Source organism: Thunnus albacares, chromosome 12 (genome assembly GCF_914725855.1).
Source record: "Thunnus albacares chromosome 12, fThuAlb1.1, whole genome shotgun sequence".
Classification (NCBI taxonomy): Eukaryota; Metazoa; Chordata; class Actinopteri; order Scombriformes; family Scombridae; genus Thunnus; species Thunnus albacares.
The window spans coordinates 1,802,086-1,823,374 of NC_058117.1; the positions used below are offsets into that span (position 1 = coordinate 1,802,086).

Genomic DNA, 21,289 nt, shown 5'->3' on the forward strand with positions numbered 1-21,289 from the left:
ACTGTTACAGTAATCCAGGTGTGATGAGATAAAAGCATGTATATTCTTAGAAGAATGAATGAACAAATGAACACATGAATGAATTCATATAAATGTGGTTCAGGCCACTAACAGAGGAAAGTCCAAAACAATTAGAAACAATCAGAAACAGTTGAAGTGGAAGTACACAGTGGAAGCACTGATGGCTTCATGAACTACTAAATAATACAGCAAAACAACAGTTACTGTATATTTATCCTCATTGGAGAATTGACACAAAAAGTAGAGTTTAGTATGAACTTTTCCAAACAAACAATTGCTTTCAACCTTCACAAAAAATAGGCTAGTTTATACATACACATTTTCTTACAGGTCAGTTATTGATTGTAATGACTGTTGCTTAACTCCAAGCTAAATTACAGAATAGTCTCTATGTATCATCACTAATTAATTCATTATACAACTTCTTGTGACTCTAGAAGTATTGATGGCAGAATAAGTGCTGAAGTCAGAACTTGCAGTTTTCTTCTTCTTTGGTCTCTGCAATGTCTGACGGATTTCCAGCGCAGCATAACACACATCTTCACCCTATGATTTGACATTTGTTATTTAGAATAATGACCATGTGCATATTTAATACTAACTATATGATTCCTTATGAACTATTGTCAAAAACTTTAAAATTTATTTTAATATCATGTGTCTCATCTGTAAGTGTAACATGTTCACTTATTTGCAAAAATGAAAAGATGAGTGTAGTATGAAACAACAAAACCCCCACAAACTAGAATTCATTAAAGTACTGTAAATTACCTGATTCAGTCTTATTTGACCTCTAGTGTCAACTGTTTGCTCATCAATCTGAGGTTCTTTAGCTGCAGAAATAAATAAAGGATCATCACACCATGTTACAGCCAAACTCACATAATAAATTACAAGCAGAGAGCTTATCTGAATCCAGGTTTCTGTGTGATTCAAAATTCATCTTGTAGATTAAATATTAATTATTATTTCTGAACTATTGAAAGCAAAAGGTTAAACATAAAATTTTACATGTACAGTAGTTACCTGTTTTCTGACAAAGGCGATAAACCAAAAGAGATGAAAGGAGAGAGGAGAGAACAGCAAATGTTGGACACATAGAGAACAGCAGCGTCCAGCACGAATCGCAGTCTTGTAGAGCGTCATAGTGACGAGGCTCTGGATCAAACACAAAGTTGAGTCAGTTTGCTTGATTAGACTCTGATCTCATAGAAAAAAATTGCAAAAATGAAAATGTATGTAGTTGTTCATGACCACAGTAATCAGGGAATACAGATATTTCTGTAAACTGTTTGGTTTAAATTAAATTGCACAGGACCTTCTGATGAAGAAAAAAAAATACATTTCATGTCATTGTTTTCTGGTCTACCAAGAGCTCTGTTCAGTGTTCTTGGTACAGTATTAACTCTGCCTTGTTGGCCTTCTTTGAGCATTGCCTTTAAAGCAATATTCATAATCATTCTCATTTGAATAATGGATTTTCAGCTTATTCCAGCAATAAGTGCAATGTGAAACTTTTTTTCCCTGTTCAGGCCTTTTTTCTCAGATCTCAAATGTAAATTCATTCCAAAACTCACAGTACTATGCAAGTTATGAAAAATACTTGGTGCACTTTAAGAATGACTCACAACGAAGAGGTCACTTATTTGGAAGGAATTCTTTGTTCAAATAATTATACAGTATTTAACTTGTTGCAGCTAATTTTCACATACATGTTGTACGTGCACTTTAATATGGTGGACTTCAGACCATAGATATTTCAGTTAAATGATTACATTACTTGAAACCAACCATACTCACAGATATTTCATAGACAAAAAAAAACAAACTCCTTACCAACTAGGATCCTTGTTGTGACATTGCCATATTCATAAACATATCTGTGAGTAATGTATCCTTTATCCTCCACTGTTTTCTTTTCAGTTCCACAGTAGTAGAGACCCGCATCTGAATTAGTGATGTTTAAAATGAGAAGGTCGTAGGATTCAGAAGAAAAGTTTCTCACAAACTGAAAATGGTGGAAGGGCTGCAGATGACCAGTAGTATTAGTGGCACCTATCAGTGAACTTGTTTTTGTTTTTAAAACAAGAGACGGCTGGTTTTCATGAGAACAGTTCCTGTACCACACTATGAATATTCCTGTTGATAATTTGCAGTCACAGTAGAGAGTGATGTTGTCTCCTGATCTGACTGTCACCTCCAACACTGATCCAGCAGACTGATCCTGTCTGCAGGAAACAACTCCTGGAATACAAACACAATCACAAAAGCAGGTTAAAATTTGCACAATGTTAAATGATTTTCACAGCAGATGCTTAACAGCAATAACAACGAGAATAGGTATTGTTTCATTGTCATAATGAAACCTAACAATTGTAACCTAATCATCCAAAATTTTATCAAGTGAATTACCAAACAGAAAGACCAGAAAAGTGTGCATCTTGTCCATGTGTGATGTTGATCAAGAGTTACAAGACAGAGAAACAGATCTTACTTATAGACATCATGACCCGCGCAGACTTTTCCATTAAAGGAAAGGTAAGCGTTGATTGGCCAGACAAGTGGAACATTTTTGTCTGTGGTTGTTTTCTATAGGTGTGGTACTGAGTGATAATCTGGGCATTGATGTTTCCTCAGTGAACACTTGATAATACATGCAATCTGCTAAACCCCACTACATTCTAACATCCAAATGAGGTGTTACCATTTAGACGGTAGACTGCAGCCTAGCAATACTTGCTGTAGTACCTTTGTTGTCTGTGTATCTGTGGGTCGCTACAGACATGGAGATTCTGATACATATAAACCAGATGTAGACAGTACTCTAATCCGGCAAAGCTATGAAATAAAATGCATAACTGTACAGTGTAGAGAAGCATCCTTGTCTTAGTCTTCAAATACAATCTACTGTATAACTGTTACACATTTAAACTGTCAGTTTACTGTCACTCTGCAGCCTGTTGCCATTTTGAAAGATAGAACAGTGCTAGTTTAGCAGCTGTTGTGAACACCAGGACGAGAAGAAGGCTAGTGCTTGTGATAATGCAGAACCCTGAGTGTCTGAAACAACCTGCCTGAGGAAATGAGGCAGGCTAAGTCAGTGGCTTCCTTTCAATCTAAGCTCAATGCAGTGATAATCATATTAGCAGTAGCTTCCGATTCCAACAAGTTCTTATATAAATGTATTGTCAGAGCCTAAAACAATGCATATGGCTGATGGAAAAAATGGCTAACTTGAGTATTTTCAAATCAGCCAAATTCACACAGTTGAATGGACAAATAACGCACCTGAACTTTTCTCTAGGACTTTTGGACAATGCCACATCTGCTTTTTCTACTACAAGAAGACTGACATTATTTGTTTGATCGCAAGAGGTCGCTTGTCCGGAAAATGTAACACTGGCTGTTTTAAGATTTAAAACAAACACCAAATGTTGTTTTTAGTTATACTATTGATCAGGCTGTGTAGAATGGGAAAATGACCCACTAAAGGGCACAAGAACTTAATTTTCTTTGAAAGTGATGTGGAAATGTCTTTAGGATGCCTTTTTTGGGGAAGGTTACGGTAGAAGTAAAATATTACATGGGAAGAAATCCTTTTCTTCCTTCTGAAGGCAGTGGGAGCGCTGGGTTGCAGCAGCGGTCAGTCTCTCTCGGATCCTGTGATCGTGTTCAGGTGAACACAGGTGAAGTCTTGTCTTGTCCAGCAAGGGGAGAATCTTCCAGTTGGGGGGGGGTATACATGCACTTGGTTATGTGGTGTATTTTCATTAAGTGTCATTGGTGTGCTTAAAGACAATATTAAGCTACGCAGATTGATTTCATAAATTTTATAAGCAATAAGTGCTAGTGTGTTAGAATCTTATTGATGATGTATTTGTAATCTCATGAATCACATTTAAACACGATATACGTATAGAAGCACGGTAAAAGAATCATAATCATACACTGGAGAAATTTGAGTTTGTTTGTATTACATGTCACTTTGCTTGGGTCTGCGTTAAAGTGTTCACCTTTTTTAAAAATACACTCTGGAGAAGATCAAGAGATAAGGGTGTAAAGTGACTAGAATAACAAATAAAAAATAAATAAAGGCCAGAAGACAACTTGGCAATAATGGTGTAAAATGAATTTAATATGCCAGTACATATCCACGACAGCTCAAAACCTGTCTTGAAGAGTTTTGACCAACAACGAGTGACGAAGATAAAATATAATGGTGTAATTGGCCAAAGATAAAGAGGATGGACGATAGGTGTGACCTATGCTGACCCAAGGATATAAAAACTACGCCCTGAAGGCAAAAAACCTTCAGAGCGACCTGGTTCATCTTGTATGCACTAATTTGCTCTCCTTTATTGCCGGCATTAAAGAACACTTTGCTGCTTGGACCTCTGACTCCTGATTTTTTTATCATCAAAAAGCAGTTTTTTGATCTGCAGTTTTTCAACTGTCATCCATTGATTTGACACGACAGTTACCTCCCTTTGTAAACTGGCTCACAGAGGGAGCAAAGTTTCCTCCTACTTAGTTACAATAGAATGGCAAGGATGTCTGTCTCCAGCCAGTACTTAAAGGGGCAGTGACATCATGGCTGCGTTTCCATGACTCCTGGTGATGTTGGTGCATCTCTGCCAATGAGAGACGATTTCACGCCAAGGTCTGAACTGAGGAGAGCATGCTGGGAGATGGAGTCTGTTTTGGGCTCCCTTTGTTTGACTTGGTGCCCTTGCGAAGCGTGCACACCCCTCACTCTGGGATAAGCATGCGTCAGGTGTCTTACGTCCTGACGGAGAGCTAATGCAACCTGACGCCACACACTCAGCAACAGAGACACGTTGTACACGCTGCTCCGTGACAAAGTGGTAATGGCGGCAACAACAGGTTATGAAGAGTCCCTTGAGAGCACTTTGCATGTGTCAGCTGCTCAGCTTTATCTCTGGGCAACACCCCCAACTCCTAGAGTGATGTCCAAATTAGGAAATGTGCGTCATGCAGCAGGTGGATGTGACTCCCTGTGTTGAGACCTGCTGATAGATGCAACAGTGGAGCAGAGGAGAGAGACTGATATGGAGATGTAAACGACCTGGGCGCTGGTATTTGACATGTTTTTTTTTCCTTCCCAAAAACAAATAATTTTGAAAATATTTTTATGAAACAAATATTTGTGAAAAAAAAACAAAAAAAAAACAATATTTGTGCTTTGCTGAAAAACGTATTTCTATTTGTACACACCCCTACTGGACATCACTGCCTGCTCTGGCATGAGTGTAGTGCAACGCTGGCCAGCCATAACACGCTGTGTGATTTATACAGTATCGTTACATTTAACAGCACCACACCAACTGTAACGTGCACACACCAGCACAGCACCATGATGTCTCTGGACATCAATACCTAAACTGGCTTGAATGCCCTGGCCCTCCACCTCCTTTGCAGGTGGTGTGGTGGGAGCAACACCTGTGTGTGTGTGTGTTTGTGTGTGTGAGTGTGTTATGCAACACTAGGCAGCCATAACACATCGTGTGAAATGGAATGAACCGAATTCACCTCGGCAGCATGGAGAATTGAAAAGGTGGGGAGGCTGTGGGAACTTGCTCTGTACTTGCTCTGGGAGGGGGTGGAAAAAAACCTAATTTCTGCACTGTCATAGAGCCCAGTCTGTGCTCTATGACACTGTGGGGGGGTGCTGTATTAGCCCAACACGACCCGCAGCAATGGTCATCACTTGCAGGAAGTACTGGCAGACAAATGCCGATAACAGGGCTCCACAAGCTGACTTACTGATGAGATGAGATTTTCATCATCTGCAACAAAGCCGTTGTCTCAGCAGGGATGACCTGGAGTGGTGGCAGTGTGTTATTGGCCGGAGCGGGTGGCTGGGTGTCATCAATCACGAGTCCCCACTCACTCTCCTCGCAGTAGAGCATCACATCGGAAAGCTGAAAGTAATTCCACCGCTGCTGGCAGCTGTCGACAGCTCACAAAAGATGGTGGCTGCTGCAGTCATGTCCAAGGCACTCGAAGCAGAAGACATGACGGTGTGTGCCGGGTAAGTAGCCGGGGCAGACAAGTGACAATGTTTTGGAGCGGCAACTCCATCCATGTAGAGGTAAGATCAGTGAGCAAATTTGCTGTTGCTGAAGTAAGAAGGAAGGTGAAGCGTAAGCAACACGCTGCTTATATACTGTGTTAGACACAAGTAATCGGTAGGCGTGTCCTTACTGGCCTTACTTACCCAAATGCAAATTTCAGTGGACGATTTCATGTGTGTGACTGGAGGACAGTATTACCCAGTAGAGTGGAGTCCAGTAGAGGGCCGAGTCTGCGTGAGATAGAACTTCTGTTGTGATTTGGCACTATATAAATAAAATTGATTTGACTTGACTTAAGAGCACATTGTTCTTTTGGGTAGTGATCAGTTCGTCAAATTGTTATATTCACTGCATATACACATACAGTATACATACATAAATAAGTGGACACCTTGTACACAGTTTTGGTCATGGGAAGTTTTTGTCTTTTTTTCATTTTAGACAATAGTGTGATTCCAACTTTGCAACAACAGTTTGATAAAGTCTCTATCCTGTTTCACCACAGATAATTCACACATACAGTGTAGAGAAGTCGGATGAGACTATTTACTGAATACGATCCTTGTGACTTTTCCATAAGTGTAAACATTTCTGTCAGAAATTGTTGTCTTATCCTCCACCTTGATCTGTTCAGTTCCACAGCAGTAGAGGCCCTCATCTGATGTTCATGATCAGCAGGTCGTACAATCAAGAGGAATTGTTCATCAAATGAAAATGAGGGAATGGATTCGGAATGTCTGTAGCATCTCTGGGGACAAAGATTTGCTCATATTTTTTTCTCAGAGCAAGAGAAGGCTGGTTCTCATTAGAACAGTTCCTGTACCACACTATGAATACTCCAGGTGATGTTTTGCAGTCATAGTACAGAGTGATGTTGTCTCCTGGTCTGACTGTAACCTCCAGCTCTGATCCAGAGATCCCATCATGACTGTAGGAAACAACTCCTGGAATACAAATACAATCACAAAAATAAAATGAAATGTGACCAGTGTAACAGTGTTTCACATCACAACAAAAGCAGGTTACTGCTACAGACACTGAGAATGTAGGGATTAATCCATTATCAAATTGTAATTACATTCATTTAATTTTCAATTTACCCGTGGGAACAAGCTGAAAATGTCCATGACTGATGATTATCTGGTGTGGAAAGACTTTTCTATTAAAGGAAATGTACGTTGTGATTGGCTAGTGAAAAGAAATATTTACTTCTGTGGGTGTTTTCTATTGATGTGATGTTACATGATGGTCTAGATGTCACATGTTATGTTACATAATCACACGTGCTGTGTATTAGCTTTCATGTGTCAATCATGAAAATGGCCCACAGGAGGGAGCAAAAAAATCATCTTGTGCGCACCAATGTTAAATTGATAATATCTAGTGAGAAGCCCTGCAAGCTTAAATGTTTTTATAAGTTGTTTTGGGGTAATGTTGCAGTAGTTGTAAAATACTAATATTGTTTAACTGTATTATATTTGAAGGATTGGATCCTCATCTGTTCAGAAATATCTTCGACCCTGAAAGGCTTTGTAATCCCATGGAATAGAAATCATGGCATTTTTATTAACTGCTGCAAAGATCAAACTTGTGATGTTGTCATCGAACCGCGACAGCATGAAAAGCAGTTCACCAAGACTTTCATACATTTCACCTCAAAGGATTTTAGAGAGGGTGAGATGATTGAAACAGTCCCTCTAATGTCAAAGCTCTATGATAATAACTTGCACTAACCACAGTGGGACATAAACAGTTTCACAGTTCAAAGGTCTGCCTGTGTTTGTGTGCATATAAGGTGAGATGTACTTGGCAACCACTGATGCTCAAGTGATGTGGAAAAGAAAACCCTCACCACATTCACCGTGTACATACTTTTCAGTATGAGGATGGGGTTTCAGTCTGAATGATAACAAAACTGCCTTTGATAAAAGAAATGTGCTCTATGGCTGAGAGGGGCATGTTTTCATGTCTTTCTGTTGCTTTAGTTTCCTGAATAAATTGCTTGGCATAGAGTTTCTCTGGAATAAATTCTTTTTTTTCCACTGTATGACAGGCTGGTCAGAGCTGGTCAACTACCAGAGCTTCAAGTTGAAGGTTCAAGTACTCTGACAGATGATGCCGGCCCCAAAAAATCCTTAGTTCCAAATGACTCCCATTGAAAAAGCATCAACTTCTCTCCAGAAATACTAACTCATTTTTTTTTTTTTTTTTTCAGTGAGTCATTATGGTCTCAATTGCTAAACTTATTCACTTCAATAAGTATGCTGGTGGTCCCATTAATAAGATTTGAAGACCTACAGTAGGCATTGATGTCTGCTGTGTGGACGCTGATTGACAGCAGTGATTGACAGGTGACTGCAACTATGTGCTTCAAACTGGCTCCAATGAAAACCAATGGGTGACATCACACCTTCCTACATCCATCTTTAGAAATAGTCTCTGGGTCAGAACCAATACTGCAACATAATTATCAGTTATAATTTAAAGTTCCAGCTGTTTCAGAATCTGTAATGTAGATAGTACAGAATCATGTTATGTAGATTATCTTTGGATTCAAACCTCTTCTGGTGGTCTCTTTTGTGTATTATTTAACATTTCTACCAAGCCTGTCCTCACAAGAAAAAGACAGGATCAGTAGTTTATGCAAGTCCCCAAAACAACAGATATTTACATTCAAGTCAAAGAAGCCTACTGGCCGTAACACAGCAGATCACTGTTCATACCATGTTTCCAAATGCAAGTCAACTCTGTTTGTTTAAACTATATCCACTATCATCACCCAATCTTAACCATGTAGTTATTATTACACCATGACAACAAAGGTCTCCTAACCATAGGACAGTACTCATTTTAATTTTGTAAGGCACAAAAACGACAAATGATTTCCCCCCAATTACTGTTGATAGGAGCAGAAAATAGATCAGAAAATTCTTGCATGTGTCACTCTGAGTCAACAATGTATTTTGGTGTTTAATTTGGAGGACTTACTGGAGACACTATAGGCCATGAGGGTAAACAGTGTTTGACTTTTCCTGTAGCTAAAAATACTTTAGCAGCATTCACACCTACAGTAAACAGCAGACCACTTTCTCTTAGTCAGTGCAGATCAATACCATGTGAACACTTCATAAACCTTTTTTTACAGTAAACTTATATAAAACATGTTTTAATTGATCTCAGTTTTTTTCTAGTTATTATTCAGAATAAGAACAAACACATCTACAAACAAAATTGAAACTGCACCAACACCTTCAACAGACCACTAAATTGCAGCTTTAGTCCATCTGCATATTGTTGTCACATGAGGGACTGTTTGTCAGTGTGGGTTTCCTGTGACCTTTATTTATTTCAGGGTGTGATGGCCGCACTTGCAGCCACACAGCCATTTTGAAGTTTGTATCTCAGCTGGCACTCACACTTTGGTTTCTTTTACATTTGTAGTTAATTCATTCCTCACTTTTGTTCACATTTTTCGCATAAAATAAAAACCCTCTTTTTTGAAACCACCTGAGTCTCCTTTGTCTGCCAGCTCGGTCCCTTACATATGGTGGCAGTGGTGGGATCAGCCGGTTTAGGAGACAGGTGTGTTTTTTTGTTTTTTTTTCTCTCCCTCTCTCAATCTTGTGAGGCATGCAGCGAGGACTTTGAAGGGGAGGGGTGTGTGATGGCCGCACTTGCAGCCACACAGCCATTTTGAAGTTTGTATCCCAGCTGGCACTCACACTTTGGTTTCTTTTACATTTGTAGTTAATTCATTCCTCAGTTAGCTAATTTAATTACATTTCACATTACATACAAATAAATAACAACACACTGGATTTTGTTTCATACATCATACTCATTTTATTGTACAGTTTGGCAGTACATTAGTTTCTATTTGTAGCGCACACATTTGGTTAACTTTTGTACAGTCATTAGTTTAAGTTTTTTGAGTTACCAGTGTTGGGGTGCTGCTCCTGGAGGACATCTGGCCAGGCCTGGGCAAAGGATGTGCACCAGGACATGGAATGGTTAAATACAGGAAGTGGCCAATTGGGTCATACCAAGTCCTGCCACCTCATAGGGGGGGACTGTTTATTTCAAGTTTAGTCATATTGTTTGTTTCTCTTTATTGAATGTTTAGTTGGGTATTTTTGGTTTAGTTGATTTAGTTGAGTTAACCTGTGTTGGGGGGGAATTCTGTTGTTTATTGCTTAGTTGGTAGTGGTTGTCATTTGTTAGTTACCCCTCTTCTGTTATGGTCTGATCGGCCAGTATATATGTTCCCCTTTGTGTTCATTTAGGAAGGTCTGTTAGTAGGGTTAAGTTCACTTTAGTTGAGTTCTGTTTATTTGACCTCTTTTATGGGCCCTGAACTTTATTTACATAGTTTGTTATTTGTACCTTTTGTTCACATTTTTTGGGTAAAATAAAAACCCTCTTTTTTGAAACCACCTGAGTCTCCTTTGTCTGCCAGCTCGGTCCCTTACACAGGGCTACATGATGGTTGAGGTTAACTTCACTGTTAACCCTTTATTGTCTGGTAACATCTTTGAAACTGTCCAAGGCATAAATAAAAAGTTTTTAAAACTCTAAATCATGCAAAGATATTCCAGTAGAGCCCCCTAATATAAATATAAACCCAGAAAAATGCATTATACAGTACATTACCTTTAACGATCTGCTTCAGGGGTCAAAGGTCATGTTTTAATTTCTTGAAATCAACTGTCTCTGTAACTAAAACCAAAAAAAGCTAGAACAGAGAACAGTTGATTGGATGGTGGAGAAAAAATGTTATTTTTTTAGAATTAACAAGCCTTTTGATACTATTGTTTCATATTTACTTACAGTTAAAAAAGAAAATAAATTCCTCTGTTTCAGCAGGGGTTTGTAGTTGACTATATTGCTCAACTTTACTACAGCGTGTGAGCTAAATGACACAATGGCTTATGAATACCTCTTCTCATTCATTTCTAATGTTAACTCGTTAGGTCCTTCACACCCTAGAAGTATTGATGGCAGAATATGTGCTGAAGTCAGAACTCTGGATTTTCTTCTTCTTTGGTCTTTGTGACGTTTGATGAATTTCCAGTGCAGCATAACACACATCTTCATCCTGAGATTTGACATTTGTTATTTAGAATCATGAACATGTACTATACAGATGTACTATTTTGATTGTCTTTAATTCACTATTAAACATAGCGAGAATCAGGGATCAGTGTTGTTAGTGTAAAACATCACATACTGTAAGTGAAAAAATGGAAAGATCTGTGTAGTGAAGAATAAATTGAAACATGCAAACCAATAAACATTTCACATTGTCAGTATTTTAACTTGTCATAGCAGGAAAAGCACATGTCTTTCTCAATGTATTAATGATTAATAATAATTAGGCATCATAAATAATTGCTCTGCTATATTTAGCTGTGCCAGTGAGTTAGTATGTACAATATCAAGGTCACATCATTGAAACACCAAATGAAATGCAGCCGTTATTAGTGTAATTAGATAACATATTTTATATTTATATATTTTTTATATTTTACTTTTAGAAAGTCACATACTTTTGAAAAGTGATTAAATTCATAATGTAAATTACCAGATTCTCTGTTGTTCCTCTGGTGTAAGGTCTTTGTTGGTCCACTTGAGGTTCTTTAGCTGCAGACATTAATATAACATCATTACACCATAAAAGTCAACCTCATAAAATACCTTAATGCCATAATAATATTAATTATTGTATCTAAAGCCAGTTGTGTGTTTTTTAGATACAAATTTGAGAATATCTCTGGATAACAAGTAAAGCTACAAACATTTAAAGAACTAGTCATCAAAGTAATCTAATGAACTGAGGATAGAAGGACCAAGTGGATAAAAGTGACATACTGTACAGTAGGTACCTGTTTTCTGGCTGAGCTGATAAACCAAAAGAGAGAAGAGGAGAGAGGAGAGAACAGCCAGAGATAGACAGAGAGAGAGCAGCAGCGTCCAGCACACACCACAGTCTTGTTGGTGGGTTGAGGTTTGGTAATCTGGCTCACTGGAGTCTGAATCAAACACAAACCAGCGAGTGAATGTTTGTGATTCCAATGTTATAGAAATGTAATGGAAAATAAAACATGTCTATATTTTATCCTTACATTCTTACATGACTTTTCAACTTTGGGCCAAATTCAGAATTGCCTTTAGACAAACGAGTGACTGAATGTTTGTGAATCCAATTTTATAGATATGTAATGGAAATTAAAACATTTATGTTTCACTTTCCCATACCAACTTTGTAATTTATATTGAGCATGTGTGTTATTTGTACTGATAATCTTATATTATTATTGGATATTCAAAAATTGTAATTTATGAATTTCATTTACCTCTACAGCCCTGAAATGTTTTAATCCTGTTTTAATTCATATTCTCTGTAGAATCTCCAACATAACAGTGATGCAGTGATGAAGACTCTGGGCTGGTGGCTAACTTAAGATAAAAACAGGAAATGTTCTGAAAACAGCTATCATTTCTTGTTACAGACAAACAGTCGTCACTGCTGATATGAAATGTAGCAGATCAATTTCAATCAAATAAATGAATCTGAAGCAAATTGTAATCAACAGCCACAGACAGGTTTTATATTTGTGAGGTTTATTTGTTTATTTTCACAGCTCATCAGCATTTGATATTTTATTTAAGTTGTGGAGGGAAATAGAATACACAAGATGTACAGTATCTATTTTTATAATAATAATAATAATAATAATAATAATAATAATAATAATAATAATAATAATAATAATAATAATAATAATAATAATAATAATAATAATAATAATATCTTTATTTATATACTACTTATCAAAACACAGTTACAAAGTGCTCCACATAATAACAAACAGCAATAACAGAATAAAAGTACTAAAAGAGCAACAAAACTAAAATAATAAAACCCATAAAACAGAATATAAACTAGAATCAGGTGAAATCAGGGAAGGTGGTGTGATAAAAGTACATTTTGAGTTTAGATTAAAAGGAAGCCACAGACTCAGCCTGCCTCATTTCCTCAAGCAGTGTGTTTCAGACCTTCGGGGCTCTTATTTCAAAAGCTCTGTCCCCCTAAATCTTCAGCCAATAGTCGTACGGATAAACGATCTGAGATTGAGAAGTCAGACCATTTAGTGCGTCTTAAGTAATTAAAAGAACCTTGAAATCTAAAATTTTAAAACACACTGGGAGCCAGTGTAAAGAGGCTAAAACTGGGGTGATGTGTTCAAACCTGTTTACTCTGGTTCAAAGCCTGGCAGCTGAGTTCTGTACTGTCTGTAGCTGCTCGACAGTTTACTATTCAGGCATGTAAAAAGTCTGTTACAGTAATCCAGGTGTGATGAGATAAAAGCTGAGAAGAATGAATGAACAAATGAACACAATGAATGAATTCATATAATTTGTGGTTTAAGCCACTAATAGTGGAAAATCCAAAACAATTAGAAACAACAGTTACTGTATATTTATCCTCATTGGAGAATTGACACAAATAAGTAGAGTTTAGTATGAACTTTTCCAAACAAACAATTGCTTTCAACCTTCACAAAAAAGGAGGCTAGTTTATACATACACATTTTCTCACAGGTCAATTATTGATGGTAATGACTGTTGCTTAACTTTAAGCTTAATTACAGAATAGTCTATATGTATCACTACTAATTAATTCATCATACAACTTCTTGTGTCACTTTACACCCTAGAAGTATTGATGGCAGAATAAGTGCTGAAGTCAGAACTTGCAGTTTTCTTCTTCTTTGGTCTCTGCAATGTCTGACGGATTTCCAGCGCAGCATAACACACATCTTCACCCTATGATTTGACATTTGTTATTCAGAATTATGACCATGTACATAGTTAATACTAACTATATGATTCATTATGAACTACTGTTAAAAACATTTATTTTTATGTTATGTTTCTCATCTGTAAGTGTAACATATGTTCACTAATTTGCAAAAATGAACAGATGAGTGTAGTATGAAACAACAAAACCCCTGCAAACTAGACTTCATTAAAGTACTGTAAATTACCTGATTCAGTCTTGTTTGACCTCTAGTGTCAGCTGTTTGCTCATCAATCTGAGGTTCTTTAGCTGCAGAAATAAATAAAGGATCATCACACCATGTTACAGCCAAACTCACATAATAAATTACAAGCAGAGAGCTTATCTGAATCCAGGTTTCTGTGTGATTCAAAATTCATCTTGTAGATTAAACATTTATTAATATTTCTGAACTATTGAAAGCAAAAAGTTAAACATAAAATGTTACATATACAGCAGTTACCTGTTTTCTGACAAAGGCGATAAACCAAAAGAGATGAAAGGAGAGAGGAGAGAACAGCAAATGTTGGACACAGAGAGAACAGCAGCGTCCAGCATGAATCACAGTCTTGTAGAGTCTCATAGTGACGAAGCTCACTGGAGTCTGGATCAAACACAGAGTTGAGTCAATTCACCTGATTAAACTCTGATCCCATAGAAAAAAATTGCAATAACGGAAACATGCTTTTTTCTTATGTGTTCATGTATGCAATCAATCAATACAGTATATAGTTGTTACATGACCACAGTAATCAAAAAATAAAGATATTTCCAATATAGTAGTAATATAAGTAGTAATATAATATAGTTCCAATTAAATTGCACAAGACTTTCTGGTGAAGAAGAAAAAATTACATTTCATGTCATTGTTTTCTGGTCTACCAAGAGCTCTGTTCAGTGTTCTTGGTACAGTATTGACTGTGCCTTGTTGATGGATTTTTTTTTTCAATTTTGGCCTTCTCTGAGCATTGCTTTAAAAAAAATATTTATAATCATTCTCATTTGAATAATAGATTTTCAGTTTATTCCAACAATAAGTGCAATGTGAAACTTTTTTTCCCTGTTCAGGCCTTTTTTCTCAGATCTCAAATGTAAATTCATCCCAAAACTTACAGTACGATGTATGAAGAGTTATGAAAATACTGGGTGCACATTTAAGGATGACTCACAATGAAGAGGTCACTTATTTGGAAGGAATTCTTTGTTAAAACAATTATATATGATTTAACTTCAGATTGGGGTTTGCTGCAGTTAATTTTCACATGTATATTGTACGTGCACTTCCACTTATTGTGGACTTCAGAGCATAGATATTTCAACCAAACGATTATATTACTTGAAACAATTCATAGTCACAGATGTTTCATACACACACACACACACACACACACACACATAAACTTACCAACTAGGATCCTTGTTGTGACATTGCCATATTCATAAACATATATTTGTTCAATATAATGTTTGTCCTCCACTCTTGTCCGTTCAGTTCCACAGTAGTAGAGACCTGCATCTGAATTAGTGATGTTTAAAATGAGAAGGTCGTAGGATCCAGAAGAAAAGTTTCTCACAAAATGCAAATGGGGGAAGGACTGCAGATGACCAGTAGTATTAGTAATGCTTATCCATGAACTTGTTCTTGTTTTTAAAACAAGAGACGGCTGGTTTTCATGAGAACAGTTCCTGTACCACACTATGAATGTCCCTGTTGATAATTTGCAGTCACAGTAGAGAGTGATGTTGTCTCCTGGTCTGACTGTCACCTCCAACACTGATCCAGCAGACTGATCCTGACTGCAGGAAACAACTCCTGGAATACAAACACAATCACAAAAGCAGGTTAAAATCTGTACAATGTTAAATGATCTTCACAGCAGATGCTTAACAGCAACAACACTGAGAATAGGTATTGTTTGACTGTCATGATGGAACCTAATAATTGTAACATAATCATCTAAAATTTTATCGAGTGAATTACCAAACAGAAAGACCAGAAAAGTGTGCATCTTGTCCATGTGTGATGTTGATCAAGAGTTACAAGACAGAGAAACAGATCTTACTTATAGACATCATGACCTGCGCAGACTTTTCCATTAAAGGAAAGGTAAGCGCTGATTGGCCAGACAAGTGGAACATTTTTGTCTGTGGTTGTTTTCTATAGGTGTGGTACTGACTGATAATCTGGGCATTGACATTTCCTCAGTGAACACTTGATAATACATACAATCTGTTAAACCCCACTACATCTCAGCATCCAAATGAGGTGTTAGTATTTAGACGGTAGACTACAGCCTAGCAATACTTGCTGTAGTACCTTTGTTGTCTGTGTATCTGTGGGTCGCTACAGACATGGAGATTCTGATACATATAAACCAGATGTAGACAGTACTCTAATCCAGCAAAGCTATGAAATAAAATTCATACTTGTACAGTGTAGAGAGACATCCTTGTCTTAGTCTTCAAATAGAATCTACTGTATAACTGTTACACATTTAAACTGTCAGTTTACTGTCACTCTGCAGCCTGTTGCCATTTTGAAAGATAGAACAGCGCTAGTTTAGCAGCTGTTGTGAACACCAGGACAAGAGGGAGGGCTAGTGCTTGTGATCAGTGATAATCACATTAATAGTAACTTCCAATTCCAACAAGTAATAAATGTATTTGTCAGTGCTTAAAACAATGCATATGGCTGCTTGAAAAACCACTAACTTGAGTATTTTCTGATCAACCAAATTCACACAGTTGTATGGACAAATAACACACCCCAACCTTTTTTCTGGAACTTTTTCTACTACAAGAGGACTAACATTATTTGTTTGCTTACAAGAGGTCACTTGTCAGGAAAATATAACGTTGGCTGTTTAAAGATTTAAAACAAACACCAAAGGCTGTTTCTAGTTATACTATTGATCAGGATATGAAGAATGGGAAAAATGACCCACTAAAGGGTAGAAGAACTTTATTTTCTTTGAAAGTGATGTTAAAATGTCTTCAGGGTGCCTTTTTTGGGTAATGTTACAGTAGAAGTAAAATACTACAAGCTAATGAGAGCTATCCTGATGCAGCATGTGGGTAAAGTAATAGGAGAGCATAAACTTTTGTGATGTGAAAAACCTACAACTCCCATTTTACACATTTTCATTTATTTTCATTTGTATCATTTAAAGAATTGGATCCTCCTTTGCTGAGAAACATTTTCATACATGTGTATCAGAAATCAAGTCTACTTGTCTTTGTTGCAGTTTGGAGATGTGATGTTGTGTCCAACTATAACAATATGAAAAGCACTTTTTCTACACTTTCACTGTCTCTGATAGCACATATCATCTAAGAGGATCTGCCTGAGGAGTTAAGATGATAGAAACAATGTCTTTAGTGTCAAATCTCCATGGTGATCCCACGCAACCACTGCAATACTCTTGTCTTCCCTCTGGGACAGAAACATAGTATAATAGCACTGATACACTGTGTTCCTGACTGTGTATGTGCACAAGTATACACATCCCTGTATTGATGTTCACATTTTCTGGTGTGATAATGTGCAACCACTGATGCCCCGTTGTTTTAAAAACAACACTCACCACATAAAACAGTGTGACGCAGAAGTCTGTTACTGAATGAGAGCAGAAGCTGCCCTCGATGAGGGTAGACTTATTTTTGTGTTTGTTGTGGTCAAGATCACTCTGTTATTCTACAATATAACATCTTTTACTTTACCTTTCATGTTCCCAGGTCAGCCTGCTGCCGCAGTTTGACAGACTAAGACACTTATAAGATCTCAGTGACTGATCATCTGCATAGTCCATGTTTTCTCTCTTTTTCCGAAATGCAAGTATATTAAAGAAGGATCTTCAAAAATACTTTATTACTGATTTTAACTCAACTTCTGAAATTAATTTTAAGGATGCATTTATACCTTCTATGGGGGGCGAAATATTTTTTTTTTACATCTGAGATCTACAATGACAAACTGACACCAAACGTTTTCACTTTCATTCCAAAGCATTTTGTGAGTTTGAGTGGAAAATTTCCAGGTGGCGTCTTGACAACAGTAGCAACTGATATAAGCTGAAAATGTCAGGTCAAGGAGTACCCATTATTATTAACAGCATCTTTATTAATGACATCTGTGTCAAGGCCAACTGGCAGGTTGATTAACTCCTGGTCATAATATGATGGGATGTTTCATGTAGGAGAAGTGCCAAACAATATCTTTCAAGCATTTTCATTTTATTAGACTTAATGAGAGAAAGGAAAGTGGAGTGGAGAGAAGGAATAAGAACCAACATCGATCAATCAATCAATCTTTATTTATATAGCGCCATATCACAACAAAAGTCATCTCAAGGCACTTTTCACATAGAGCAGGTCAAGACCGTACTCTTTAATTTACAGAGACCCAACAATTCCCCCATGAGCAAGCACTTGGCGACAGCGGTAAGGAAAAACTCCCCTTTAAAGGGTAGAAACCTCAAGCAGAACTCAGCTCTTGGTGGGCAGCCATCTGCTTTGACCGGTTGGGTTGAGAGAGAGAAAGAGAGAGGGAAAGGGGGAGGGGGGACAGAAGAACAACAATCATAACAATAACAATAAGTATAAGCATCAATAGCCAGGGAAGGTTGCCATCAGGACTGTGAACGACCGCGAAGGCTCGGCCCAGAACCCAGGGTTTCCTGTGAGATGAGAAAGCACAAAAAACTCCGGGGAAGAAGCAAAGTTAGTGACATGCATTGATGTTACATGAATGCATACAGATGGAGAGGAGGAGGAGGAGGAGGAGAGAGGAGCTCAGTGCATCATGGGAAGTCCCCCAGCAGTCTAGGCCTATAGCAGCATAACTAAGGGCTGATCCAAGGTGAGCCTGGTCGGCCCTAACTATAAGCTTTATCAAAAAGGAAAGTTTTAAGCCTACTCTTAAACATAGAGAGGGTGTCTGCACCCCGGACCGAATCTGGTAGATGGTTTCATAGGAGAAGAGCCTGATAGCTGAAGGCTCTGCCACCCATTCTACTTTTAAAGACTGTAGGAACTACCAGTAAGCCTGCATTCTGGAAGCGCAGTGTTCTAGTGGGATAATACCATACTATGAGCTCTTCAAGATATGATGGTGCCTGACCATTAAGAGCTTTCTAAGTTAGGAGAAGGATTTTAAATTCTATTCTAGATTTTACAGGAAGCCAATGTAGCGAAGCTAAAATGGAAGAAATGTGATCTCTTTTTCTAGTTTTAGTCAGTACATGTGGTGTCTTAAGAGACACCTGCAGGATTCTTGTGCTTGATCTAAATAGTTATGCTATCCAGGAAGACAGGAATGAACAAATGAGAATGAGCTTCACCCATGATAAATCTCATGATGAATGATCTTGTTGTCTCAAGAATACAGCCTTTTGCTTTCTCAAGATCACAAGATAAATTAAGTCATGATCTCACGATAATGGCGTTAAAAAAATAATTGCAAGCACAGCTTTTCAGTCCTAGACACTATTATATCCAGAATTGTAGTATAACTCCCCCACTGCCACAAAAAGCACCGACATCAGAGTTTTACTCACCAACCTTACTAAAGTCTGAAATATTATATGGATATCTGAATGACAGCCAATGTGAAATTTTAACGGTTCCTGGTCAGAGGTGTCATGCTCATTCAACTTGAGGAAGCACCGAATATTTGAGATTGGGTGGCTTTAGAAAATGTTAAATTCTGTTTTCACAGCAAGTGTTTTCAATTAGTCTTAATAATATAGTATATAAACAAAAGTTGCTGTTCTGTTTTTTTTTATTCATATTTTACTGTGCCTGCTACTTGGTTCCTTTCAGCTAGCAATAGAGCTGGAAGCTAGGAGCTAGTGGAAGTCGTGAGAAATCGTTGCAAATTGCGGTCATGTTAACGGCCAGCCCGTTCTCACTCCCAACTCGTCACATATCGACACCTGGTCAGGACCCCGTGGCATCACTCTTTAACGCACTGTGTACCCCTTTATTGTCATTTTTTAACATGCAGGGTAGTCCGATAAACTTCTGCTGAGCTCCCACAATGTCTGAAATAGACGCTATAAGACCGATGAGATCTATATAAGGTGACAAATTTCAGCCTGGTCGCCAGAATAAAACATTGGCATTGTACATTTCTGCAAACCACAGATACGTTGAATATGTACATTTCAACACCTGTAATACGGAGCGTATTAACATTTCAACAATACGTATCATATTAACATTTCTGAAGTGACATACCTCACATGACATCTATATAAGCTGACTTTCTTATTAGGAGGTGGAGGGGGCCTGGCGGATGGCTTGCAACGTTGTTAGCAGAAACTTTTAAATCAGCACAGAGTCAGCACAGAGCATGGTTCGAGACCACCTTGCCGTTTTCATTTTATTTTTTATTTTAACCCAAACCATGACCTTTCCCTAACCCTAACCAAGTGGTTTTTGTGCCTAAACCTAACCAGACCTTAACCACCATGTTGTCACACCATAAAATATGATGATTTTTTAATAGTGACTACTGTGATACTGCACGTTGAAAAATTATGCTAAATGGGTACCCAGTGCATTAAAAAGTGACGCCAATAGGGTCCTGACTAAGCTTTGATATGTGACAAGTACGGAGTGAGAACGTCTTGCAACGGCAGTGTGAGGTATGTATAATCAATCTCAGCTCATGTCATAAAACAGTATGTCTTGAATAAATTTGTAAATTAGAGCTTCAGAATTTCCCTATTTAAAGTGACTTTAGCCTCACTGGTTTTATCTATAACCCACAAGTAATTAACACAAGTGTTAGCTTCATGTCCTTTGCTATTATTAGCAGCTTAATTATTGTTTTTGTCAAAACACATTTGCAGCACTAAAATGTGTCCTACATAACAGGGGATGGACATAAGGCCTTTTTTTTTTTCTTATAAAGAGTCAAGAGTTAGATAGTGTATTTTTGTGAGCTTTCTATACTTAATATTAAATAATCAATAGTGCTGGCTTGCTAACCAGCTAAGATTACCCCTGAGTTTAAAGCCTTTTTGCTAATGTATATTGCTATTAAATGCAATATAGCGTTATTAATACGTGTCATAAATATAGAGGGCAAAGCAAATAATTACTGGTAACCGTTTGGTTTGGTGAAAACATTAACATGCGTGATGAAACTGTGGCCCTTTTAAATAATTGACAGCATGACGCCCCTGTCCATAGTCAAGATTTTTCATTCTACACTGTTTTGCAAAAAAAAAGACTTATTAGATTATGCTGATTAAAATGAGCTAAACTGGACAGAAATATTAACACAACTGAAACGCAAGGCAGACTGGAGAAGGGAGGTTTTAAAACT

At 37.5% G+C, this 21,289-nt stretch overlaps 2 long non-coding RNA genes across 2 annotated transcripts; both read right to left on the reverse strand.

Moving 5' to 3' along the window:
• Nucleotides 1-457: 457 nt before the first annotated feature.
• Nucleotides 458-1,150, reverse strand: LOC122993097. The gene is made up of 3 exons (XR_006406333.1): nt 1,048-1,150; nt 793-854; nt 458-567 (listed from the first exon to the last, which is right to left on the reverse strand). It is a non-coding gene; the product is annotated as an uncharacterized LOC122993097 (long non-coding RNA).
• A 12,510-nt stretch (nt 1,151-13,660) lies between these two features.
• LOC122994577 lies at nt 13,661-14,576 on the reverse strand. Its single transcript, XR_006406620.1, has 3 exons — nt 14,420-14,576; nt 14,165-14,226; nt 13,661-13,943 (listed from the first exon to the last, which is right to left on the reverse strand). It is a non-coding gene; the product is annotated as an uncharacterized LOC122994577 (long non-coding RNA).
• Between the last annotated feature and the right edge of the window lie 6,713 nt (nt 14,577-21,289).